This window comes from Centruroides sculpturatus, unplaced genomic scaffold (genome assembly GCF_000671375.1).
Source record: "Centruroides sculpturatus isolate CEXI.00-Female unplaced genomic scaffold, Cexi_2.0 scaffold642, whole genome shotgun sequence".
Classification (NCBI taxonomy): domain Eukaryota; kingdom Metazoa; phylum Arthropoda; class Arachnida; order Scorpiones; family Buthidae; genus Centruroides; species Centruroides sculpturatus.
In genome coordinates, this window is record NW_019384818.1 from 55,031 (window position 1) to 66,877 (window position 11,847).

The 11,847-nt window shown below is 23.9% G+C and overlaps 1 protein-coding gene across 2 annotated transcripts in view; it reads right to left on the bottom strand.

Annotated features, from left to right (window-relative positions):
* The window catches only part of LOC111629880 (something about silencing protein 10-like), a 39,826-nt gene that overhangs the window by 11,781 nt on the left and 16,198 nt on the right, over nucleotides 1-11,847 (bottom strand). The window lies entirely within an intron of this gene.

Below are 11,847 nucleotides of genomic sequence, written 5' to 3' on the forward strand. Positions count from 1 at the left end.
AATAATGGAATATTTCATTATAATGCAAAACTGCACTTTCATTATTTATAGAATATCAGAATTTTCCTACAATCATACAATTATGTGACTAGAATACAGCTATAAGAAATATAGATGTTACCAATGTATTAAAAATATTGATCTGTCAGAAATTACTTTTAAGAATAACACACTGTTACAAACTCAATATTCATTACTCAGATATTTTCAATCTTTTAGATGCTTGTATGATTGTTAATAATAAAGCAAGCTTTGCTTTATCAAATATAACAACAAAATCAATTATAGATGCAATTATTGGATTTTCTCTGCCTAGTTAATGAGAAAACATTAATAAAATTATGTTACTTTTCTTAAAAATTTCAAGTTTTAAATACTTTCATAATAATTTGTAAAGAAAAGTTAATATTTTTGTAAGATTTTTAACATTCTTTTTTCGGTAAAAACAGGTAAATAAACATTTAGACCCTTTTGTAATTAACATCTCCTTAAGCTTTGATCAATTATGCAATCAAAGAAAATTCTTAATAGATAAATAATACAAATTCAACTTTGATCAAGTCTGGGTATTTCATTACATTATTTTCGACCACTTACTGTTATCTTAAGAGGTTTCAAGATAAAATGAATATAAGAACAACAATAACTCCGAACTGAATATGTAGCAGCAGCATTACATTTTAAGTGTGATAAATGGGAAAATAAAATAGCACACTTTTTTATGATTTTAATAAAAACAGTTTCATTTTTTTTTTATTGTGGTATGTTTGCTTCTCCTATCAATTCACAAACTTCTGAACACTATCAAAAAACCCTTTCAGTTATTTGAAAACCATTTCTTTAACATTAAGGATGTGATGCAGATGTCTAATCTGCTAACAATAACAGAAATAGTAATGTATTTTCTTGAATGGAGTACCGATTTGATCAATAAAATAATGTTTACTGATGTTGAAATTGTTTGACAACTTGAATGGTCTTTGTTGACTGCATTTGTTTTGCCATTTCTGAAGTTTTTGCCATTCATAAATTTCTGTATATTGTATTCATATATTCTTTTTCAAATTTAAGATTTAACTGCTTCTAACCAGGAAAAAAACCCGAACTAGTCATCTTCATTAACAATATGAAAGCAACACAATTACATTTCAATTGCCAAAGATTAGAATAAATAAGCCAATGAGCAAAACATTTAGATTTGTCTACTGACATAACAGATAATATGGTCTTGGAAACTATTTCTAATTTAAAATATTAGTTTTATACATAAATTACCTTTCCTTTTCAATTCACCCTTTTATATAAACACTTTTAATTTGAAAATTTTAAAACAAAATTTTAATATAATGATTAAAACATCCATAAAATCAAAATCACAAATTTATATTTTAAAACAATAACTTTAAAATTTCTTTTTAATAAAACATTTTTAAAGCTTAATAATAATAAACTAATAGTTAAAAAATGAGTAGATATACCAGGCGACTGTAATTAAAGTACACTTATTCAACACTGTCTATAGATATATAGTAGTCTAAATGCAACCAAATTTGATATGGTGACATTTTCGTAACATGAAAAAGATGTTTCCTTAAAAAATTTAGTAACAAAACTTACTATTACGGTTCTTTTGGTCTACAAACAACAAACATTTTATTTGTGCAAGACACTCATACTATAGAGACCTTAGTGATGCAGGAGAAATTACTCGGTATGGTCTCCATTTTGAAAGAATAAAACCTGAAGGCAATGAACAGTGTCCTTTACCATTGGTTTATATTCTGCAGTCATAGGCTACAACCTGTAGTCAAGGTATTAGTTATATATGAGAGCAGCTTATCTACATAGTCAACATTCCTTCACAACTCACTTTTACACAAGGGCACTCTATAGCCAAGGTTTTGGGATAATTAAATTTTATATTAAAAAAAAATAACGTAATTATGTTAAGTAAAAAATTAAAATTATAACTCCTTTAATTCAGTTAAGGAATCAGAGCTTATTATTATTATTTGAATATATAAATAGTAAATATAAAATTATTTAATGCATATATTGTAATTTTTACATGGAATTTTTCATTTGCAAATTTATTAACAGGCAAGTACAAGTGTTATGCTTATCTAATAATAAATATTAATATAAAAAATGAATATCTATCTATCTTAAGTACTTATTAAACTTTACTAATATTATCAAATCAAAGTATTATATATTCAGCAACATCTGGATATGCAAATATAACTTTCACGTAGCTTCTACAATCATTTTCAAGTATATAATTTCAAGCAAAGTATGCATATTAGATTTGGCTAATTTATAATACAAATTGGCAATCAAACACAAAATATTTAATCACTTATAATCATTCTATATGTCATTTAAATGTTTATAAAAGACTAAATATTAACAAATATGGAATACATAAAATTCGTAGAGGTTTAAAAATGATACAAAGTTTTGCTTGTAAAGTTTAAATCATTTTATTTAAGTATAACATTTGTAATTAATTGTTATATTAGAAAACATGTATTTTCAAAATAAAAAATTTTATAATTCATCAAATATATATACAGTAATTCTATTAATCATCTTTTACTATATATTTGATAGTAAATAAAATAAAATTACATGAAATTTCCTTGATTAATTTTAGAAAGATAAAATTATCATCAACATAAATTTCTGTGAATGATTTTCAACTACAATATTTCTTTTTCAGTCAAAAAGTTAAGTATTAAAAGGTAATTTGGAATTGAGATTTAATACTTTTCTCCCACCAATGAAATCTTATGTAAAATGCTATACTAAAACAAGATCTTTTTATGTAATATCATGAATTACTTAGAATTATTATAAAGGAAAAGCAACAATATGTACTTTTTAGAACTGCTTCAAAGGAAATTCTATAAAAGGCATTTCCTATTAAAAAAATTGCAGATATTTTTTCCAGAGATATAATCTATTTATCATAATTTTGAAAACATATTTACAAATATAAAGCTCATTTACAAACAATTTTATACAATAATTAATATCATCATATTATTTTTTAATACTTAGTATTAAAAAGACAGATTAGAACTTTAAAGGAAAAACAAATTACATTTAACTTATGTAAGAGTTCTTTCAGGTTCATATAATAAATTTAATCTGAAATTTAATATAAATAGAAATCATAAACTTGCTAGACAGAATATAGCAGATCCTTTTTTAATACATATAATAATATCTAACATGTGCAAATAAATATTTTAGAAATTAATACAAAATTAATTTTGTTACGTAAATCTAATATTTTGATGTTATATTAAATAAAAAAGTATTGAATATTTTTGGTTTTCTACTTCATCAATTTCTTCAATCACTTTAATTATTTATTTGTCATATCATAAATGATTTTTGATAATTTTTGTATTGTGGTGGAATGCTAAATTCTTTGAATTTGTAAAAGAAAAAAGGTTTTTATAAAATACAAACATTTATATATAAATGTAAATTAAAAAAAATCAAACTCTAAGAATGCTTGCCTTGAAAATATAAATATTTCATTATATAATAAATATATTAAAAATATTATATATTGTTTTTCTTTTATTATGTAAAATTTATGTATTGAATCTATGCACATTTGAATAATGTATTTATATAGTAAAACCTGCCTAAAACAGAATGCAATTGTATCAACCAGAATTTTTTTCATTTTGACAGATTCCTGAGGGTTGGTTATATTTTCATTAATGCAGAAAAAAAACAGGAAGATTGAAAAAATGATACCATTCATATTTAAAACTGCTGTTCTTTCAATCTAAGTATTTTATGACTCAAAGACATGTTGTAAACATGAAATGTGTATGTAAGAAACAGAGGAAAAAAATCTGTACAATTGTAGTATCCATGAAGTGTGTTCTAATTGCCCTATTTCTGAGAATGTAACACTTGATAGTTAATGAATTAAGTGGTGACTAGCTTTATATCATAGAGCTTTTCAATATTTATTTAAAAATTACTTTTATATTGTCTATGAGAATAATTGCTCTTAAAAATTAAATTCTTCATACCAGTGATAAAGTATCAGATTTTGGAATTTAAACAATTTTGCAAGACAGTAGTAGTGACTTCTTTTATCTAGCTAATATAGAAAAAAGTGTAAATGTTTTGTCCTGAAACATTTTGCCAGAATCATTTAATAACTTTCATTGACTGTATTTCTATGCATATAACCTGGAATGGAATATCTATCCCCTTAGAAAATTGCTAAAACAACATAAACCTTTGCTTAACTCATTCCACCTTATACATCATGCCTATTAGCAACAGCTGCTCTATAGGTGCAAGTTTATAACTGCAATTTAAAATGAACATATAACACATCCCAAGCCATAATCTACAACCATTTTAAATTGTCTTTTAAAAATAGTAACCTGAAGGGAATCAGTATGAAAACAGTATAGAAAATAATAAAATAAAATTAATTTGATATATTCCTAATTACTTTTTTTAGATTTTTAGTACATAACTTTCTTCCCAAAAATAATTTTTTGTTTTTAAATATACATTATTCTTGAGAAATGAGTTAATTAGTTAAACTCTTGTAGAAAATTAGAAACAGTAGAATTGAGAGTTATTTTCCAAATAAGGAAACTAAATGATAGACTATAACTATTATCACTGTGGATCTGACTATGATTCAAGCCTAAAAGTTACAACATTAATCACAGTTCAGAATTAGCCACAGTTACGGTGAAAAAATCTACTTTACTTAGATTATGTTAAGCATTTGATATCCAAAAAAATCTTGTTTCATGTCAGACAGATTTCTGGTTTACAATCATATTTTACACAATTATTCCATTTCAAGATTTAGACAGATTTTACTATATTACAGCTAGAGTACTCGATAATACATTATGTTTTATTTCTTCTTAAAAGTGCAAATAGTTATTATATAATTAGTTTATAATTTAGTTAGTTTATATGTAACTTTATAATTATAAATTGTATAAAACCTAATCAAACTATCAGAAAAAAATTTTCTTTAAAGTAAGTAATGTTTTGAAGATAATATCATTGAATATATGTATATTGTGCATATAAGAAAATATATTTAAAAAGGAATGATTCTATTAAGCATAAATGCAAAATAGTGTTTGCAATTTTTAACTTGATATTAAGAATAATTGCATTATTATGATTAAGCAATACATCATTTATAAGATATAAGAAGTTCCTAAAATAATTTGCACTATCTTCATCATAATGATATTTTATTTCAGTATAAAAATATTTATATAAATCTGTACAAACACTTCACTTATTTAACACAATCTTCTTTTAAGCTTCAAGAAATAATCTAATTTACAAAATATTACATGAAAAATTTGAATAATGTCAGAGTTAATCTTGTACTAATATTGATCATGAAAAAAACAGAATTTTCCATGAATTTTAATTATATTAAAATGAAAACTTCTTTAATTAAAAAAAAAAAATTATACTCAAAACTGCACATATGAAAAAGTAATCTTTATTTGCAAAATACTGTTAAGAAATTTAAAGGAAGGAAGAGATTAAAAACACTTAACTTCATTAAAATTTAGCAAAAACTTTCTAAAATGATGGATTTAATATAAACATCGGTAGATAATTTTATTGTTTAATATTTCACAGTTTTTACATACATCTATATGGCATTTTTAACAAATACATATTTTGGAAACTGAAAATGCATCACTACACTAGTAACAAAAAATATTAAACCTAATACAACTACTATTGTCTTTTGTTGTAATCTACTATATTAAAAGTATTTTGTGAACTTACTCAGATACAAAATGCTCTCTTTGAATCACAAAAGATTACTCTTTTTTTTTCAATACATAATTCTACATTATTAAAAATGAAAAATCTAAAAAATTATTTGTTCTTGTTAATGTAATGATCTGTCTGCAGTCAATAGTCATTTATAGAAACTCTTAAAATTATGAATAAATGAAGTGTGCAATGCCATAATGTTGTAAATGCCAAAAAACAAACTTCTCAGGAGAGGTAAAAACCACTTTTTCTAAAGAATGAATTCATTCCATTTTACAATAAAATGATAAAAAACCCACTACGTTACAAATTCTCTGGAATATCAAAATGATGTAAATATAAGCCATAATGTTATAAGTGCCAAAAGTCACGTGACTTGCACTCTGGCACTTTAAACGTTATATACTTCACATAAATTCATCTTCAAAATACAACCACTTACAGTGTCAATATCACCACAATATTTTTTTGTGCCTGAAAACATTGAATTTAGAATACAATTCTTCAATAAAACATATTTAGAGAAAAATGGCATTTACAAAGAAAAAGCATTGCACGCTTCAAATATTTATTCAATAGAAAGTAAATACAGAAATATCCAATAAAATTAATTTTAGTCTTATTATAAATTACTTTTGAGAAAGCAAATCATAAATATAAAAAGGAAATAAATATCTATAGTGATGATTTTTACCTGTGAAAATACTTACTCCAATGGAGTGACTACTAACAAATCCATAGTCCTGAATAAATTATTGGAGTAACTATTTATTAATAGTTTAAAATAAAATAATTTTTTCATGAATTTACTAAAACTTGCAATGTTTTTTGATTTTAATTAATTTTATTATTAAATTCTAGCTGTATAAAAAGTTATTTATAATGATTTTATAATTTTTGAACTTGTAAAATTTTTTTATAATAAAATATAAACATTTAGTTATATAATAAAAATATTAAAAAGTATGATATATTATAATTATTTTATTATGTAAAATTTATGTATTGAATCTATTCATATTTAAATAATGTATTTATACAGTAAAAATCTGTCTAAAACAGAATGCAATGTTATAACTAGAATTTTTAAAAATTATTTTTAGTAATTAATATAAAAAATTGGAAATGAATAAAACCTATCAATAGAGAGGCATTGTAATGAATTCTATATAAAATATTTACTTAAATTTTCAATCAAAAACATCAAATATCTAGTAAATATCTCCACTTATTGTATATGAAAAATAAAATCTGTAAAAATCTATTAAATATTATAACAATCGTGATATTGATAACTGTCTTATTCAGTGTAAATGCAAATCAAATAACCATAGTAACAATATATGGGTCATTAATGCTATAACTTATAAAAGTTGCAAAGTATTGAAAAGTCTGCTATTTTTATCAAATAGTTAAGTGTATAAAATTATAGCTATTATTCACATTTTGCACTATTATCTATTAGTTGATAAGCAAATAGGTATACATAAAGATTTATCAAATCATAATATATAACTTTATCAATTTATTTTATCTCTTTTCTACAAAATTCAAGAGAAAGTTATAAATCATTCTATTTTTAATTATCTTTTAATGATAATGTGAAATAATAGTTAAAATAATAATTATTTGGAAAAAAATATAATCAATCAAAGATGAAGATTTTTTATCTATTGATTAAAAATCACTGAAGTTTGTGTTAAAATATATAAACAAATTTGTATAACTTCTTTATATTGCTAAAATGTTTGTTTTTTTATGTTAACACCAAAAAGCCAAATTTTTTAAACTTCATATTGAAGTTTAAAAGAGAATTATAGGAATTTTATATGGATTTTAAGGTTAATAATGTGAAAGCCAATATTAGAAAAAAACAATAATCATACTGATTAATGTTTTGTTGTTATTTACTTAAAAAGATCTCTCTTTGCACATAAAAATATATCAAAATAGAACAGAATTGATTCTATGATATGCGCTTTACCTTAAACTATATTACAGAATATATATTTAATCCCATTCTACATTTTCTGTTGCATATTGCATTTGAAAACAAAAAAATGTTTCCTGGTATGGCATTTATGTTAAAATTATAACTGTAAAGGCTTTTTGAGTCATTATACCTTATACTACTTACAGTAAAACAAGTACTTGAAGTAAAACAAGAAAAATTATATTTGAGAAAGTTATTAAACTTTACATCATCAACATGTTTCAGATTAATAATTTGGATAATTAATAAACAAAGAGACAACAGTTTCATATTTATAGAAGTCTTAAAATTAGAATTTTTTATAGTGTTAAATTTATCATCATAATATAAATTTTTTCAACATTTTCTAGTAAATTAAATGAAATTTAGAATATTTCTTTTAATCATTTAATTTGGAGAATTTTTCAAATCTAAAATATTTTAAAATATAAAAAAGTTTCTTTGTATTGTGAAAATTTTATATATATTCACAATACAAAGAAATAATATTATATACAGTTATCAAAATAAAAATTACATTCTTCTTAATAATTTGATAGTCACATTTGGAACCAAATTTTGGGAATTTGTTATGGAACTAACTCTAAACATGCCACAACATATTTGAAGAAATAAGTAGTCAAAGATTAAAGAGCATCTCATTTAACACAAGTGAAGGGAGGAGGATCAAAATGCTTGATCATTCATTCTGTTTCACCCATAAACATTCAATAAGTTTCAAATCTAGTAAGTTCAGATATAAAAACGTTTAGAATACTTTCAGGCATGTTCAAATTCAATATTTATAGTGACATAATGAATTTCCTTATTAGAAATTAGAATATACTATCATTGATCAAAAACATAAATGCATACAATACAAAAAGCCACCACATTATTTTCCAAGAATTTATAACTGAAGTAACTCCAAATATGGACTAGTATTAGAGTTGTTTCAGTTATGACTGTTCAGAAAATAATTTGCTGGCCTTTCCAGTCTAGTACATCCCAACAAGAGTTTCTATATTATAACTACTTGATTGAAAATACACATAGTACTGTAAAAATTTAGTACTGTTTTCTTTAAATACAGTATCTATTGTATCCTCGTAATACAATAGAAATCTGAACATGAAGACTTGTCAATCATGAATATCTTAAATTGATATTAATAATATTAATATTTCAATTTTGAAATATTCAATATTAAACCAACTATATTTTTTTGTGTTGATTTGCAAAAAGTAGATAGACTATGGATGTAAACAATCTGTTCACTATCTGCAGTAGAGTATAACATAGTTCATATCAAAACCAATCTCTCTAGTTTTGATATGAAGTATACAGGATGAATGTGTATTATCATGGTGTACAGGATGAATATGGTATTAAGACAACCATTAATACCATATTTACAACTATCAACTCTCCTGACAGCCTGGATGCATGAAACTTGAAATTTTCAGAGTAGAATGCATTAACTATAAGGATGTGGAATTTAAGGAAAATGCTTGAAATGTGTGATTACCAACTTCTCCTGAAATTATTTTAAATTAATTTTTGAGTCCTAGTTTTAATTTTAATATCTGAAAGCAATAAATTTCTTTCTTGATATTAAAAAAATATACATTTTAATCATCAAACATTGCTTACATTGGTTACTATTTAAATATTAAATCAAATCTGATAATGGCTAGTAAAGGGCTAAAGAATGTTTAAAGATTAAACAATTTCCATTCAGTGTTGATTTTTAACAGACAAGTGTCTTTCAAGCATGCAGTAGTCATTCATCTCATCTTTTTACCATATAATAACTGTTCATTTTTATTTACTAAAATAAAACTGCTTTTCATTATTTTTACCTGTAGTTTTAGCATCCTTTTTCCATTCTATGAACATTTTTACTATTAAGCATAGGCATAATTAACAGATGAAATATATTTAAAATACATGTACTAAAAATCATCATTTTAAGTTTGAGTTATACATTTGATGTTTATTTCATCTCATAAACTTGAAACATTTGTTCCATTAAATTGCAAGTCTTTACATTTGGAATACAAAAAACTATGATTTTAATTTCTTTTCCAAATCAATTGAATTCAAAAAAGATATCACTTTATTAAAAATTGATATATATATATATATATATATATAATGAAAAGGATTTCACAGTTAACACCATGTAAAAAGTTTGTAATTGTTGCTTTGAGTGTTGAATGTTTATCATCTTGTGAAACAGTGAACCAACAACTCACAAATCCAATAGTTGAAGGCAAATGAGTGCCAAATTATTGGACTGTAAAATGACTATTAATAAATAAGTTGTTAATTAATTAATACATTTTGTAGAATGATATTTATAAAGATAAACCAACAACAAGTTGTTCAACTTTCCTGGCAACATTTCAAATTTTGGTGGCACCATCTGTTATCATATTTTATTTAAATTTTTTTTTTTATACTTTTAACTGTCATAAAATGGCAAAAAGTTTAATTTTGAGGGTAGAGGCGAGTTTTATAAAAAATTGTAAATGCTAATAATGAGTAAAATCGTCATCAAGTCTAACCCTATTGGAGATACATATGACCTCCATTATGTCCCCACCCCCTTGATCTTTAACCACCAAAATTCAATAGTCTCAATCTCCCTAACAAACAAACATCCCTACAAAATTTCAGAAATTTTTGACAAAAGCACAGAAGTTATTGAGCTTCAAAAAGGGTGAACAAAATTGTGCCCCACATACACACAAACATCCATACATACAGAAATTTCCCCTGAATTTTTTTGTATTTCTTGACGTTTCAATGTCCTAAATTCAAAAATGTAAAAATGTTGGGGGAGATAATTTTTTTGACCAATCACCATACTTTTCCTCTGTTATATATCAATATAACAGCCGGGAAAGTAAAAACTGTATATAGAAAAAGTCTAAAAAACAAATTTTGTTTTTAAAACCACCATGAAAAATTTATGTAGATTTTAATGAATGATAACAATAATTTTAAAATTTTCTATAAAAGTTTTTAATTATTAATATCATTTATTAAATTTTTTTGTATTTTTGTTTCAAGTAATATACAGATGATTAGTAGCAGAATATGTTTAAATTAAAAATCAATATTTAATGTGATGATGAATCATTCAAATGTGAAAGAATTTCATATTTTACATGTACTTGCATATGAACAAGTGCACAGTAAAATTTCCCTAAGGCCTTCATGTTTGAAAGAGATTTTGGACTTTTGTAGAGGACTGGAAAACTATTTCAAGAATAATAAAATCTCTCTCTTACTTATCTGCAATACTTAGGAATAATTGTTAATTAAAGGTACAGTCAAGTATGCTATTATTATTATCTTACAATATAATAGGTCAGTGGCAAGGGGGTGGTAGGAAGCAATGGAAACACTACTTTCCCTGCAGCACATCTTTACAATTTGTTAAAAATTAAATTATTTCATTACTCAATTTCAAATAAATTTTTTCTGAAAAATGGAGCCCCGGCTACCCCATTGTGGACCTGGCCAAACACACAATGGTATTGTCTAAAAAGGCCGTCTTAGTGCCTACAGAACGGAAAGTTAAAAAAAAAAAAAAAACTCTTTACTGGTTAGGTGCTTCCACTAGTTTCGAACCTACGCCCCTGGAATAGATAATCCCCAAACTTATAAATTAAAAGTGATCATAGTCAGTGGGTTTTTTGATTAACAGGTAGTGATAGACAGGTTTAAACTTAAAGAAAAATAATTTGTTTAATTCTGTTTACAAAAGGTTTGGTTTCTCATAGATGTGATCTCATTATAGAGATGATGTGGTTTTGTTTTTTTAATTAAAATATTTAAACATTTTGTATTTATAAAAATATTTAAAAGTTTATTTTCAGGATTAATAAATGATATCAATGATTTTAAAATTTCTGATTCCTACTTTGGATAGTTTTGGTGAATTATACATTATGAATCCATGAACGTTACTGACTTCATAATATCAATTCTAAGCACTAATCTTATTAAAACTTAAAAAAAAAAGATCTCCATTAATATTAACATTTTAT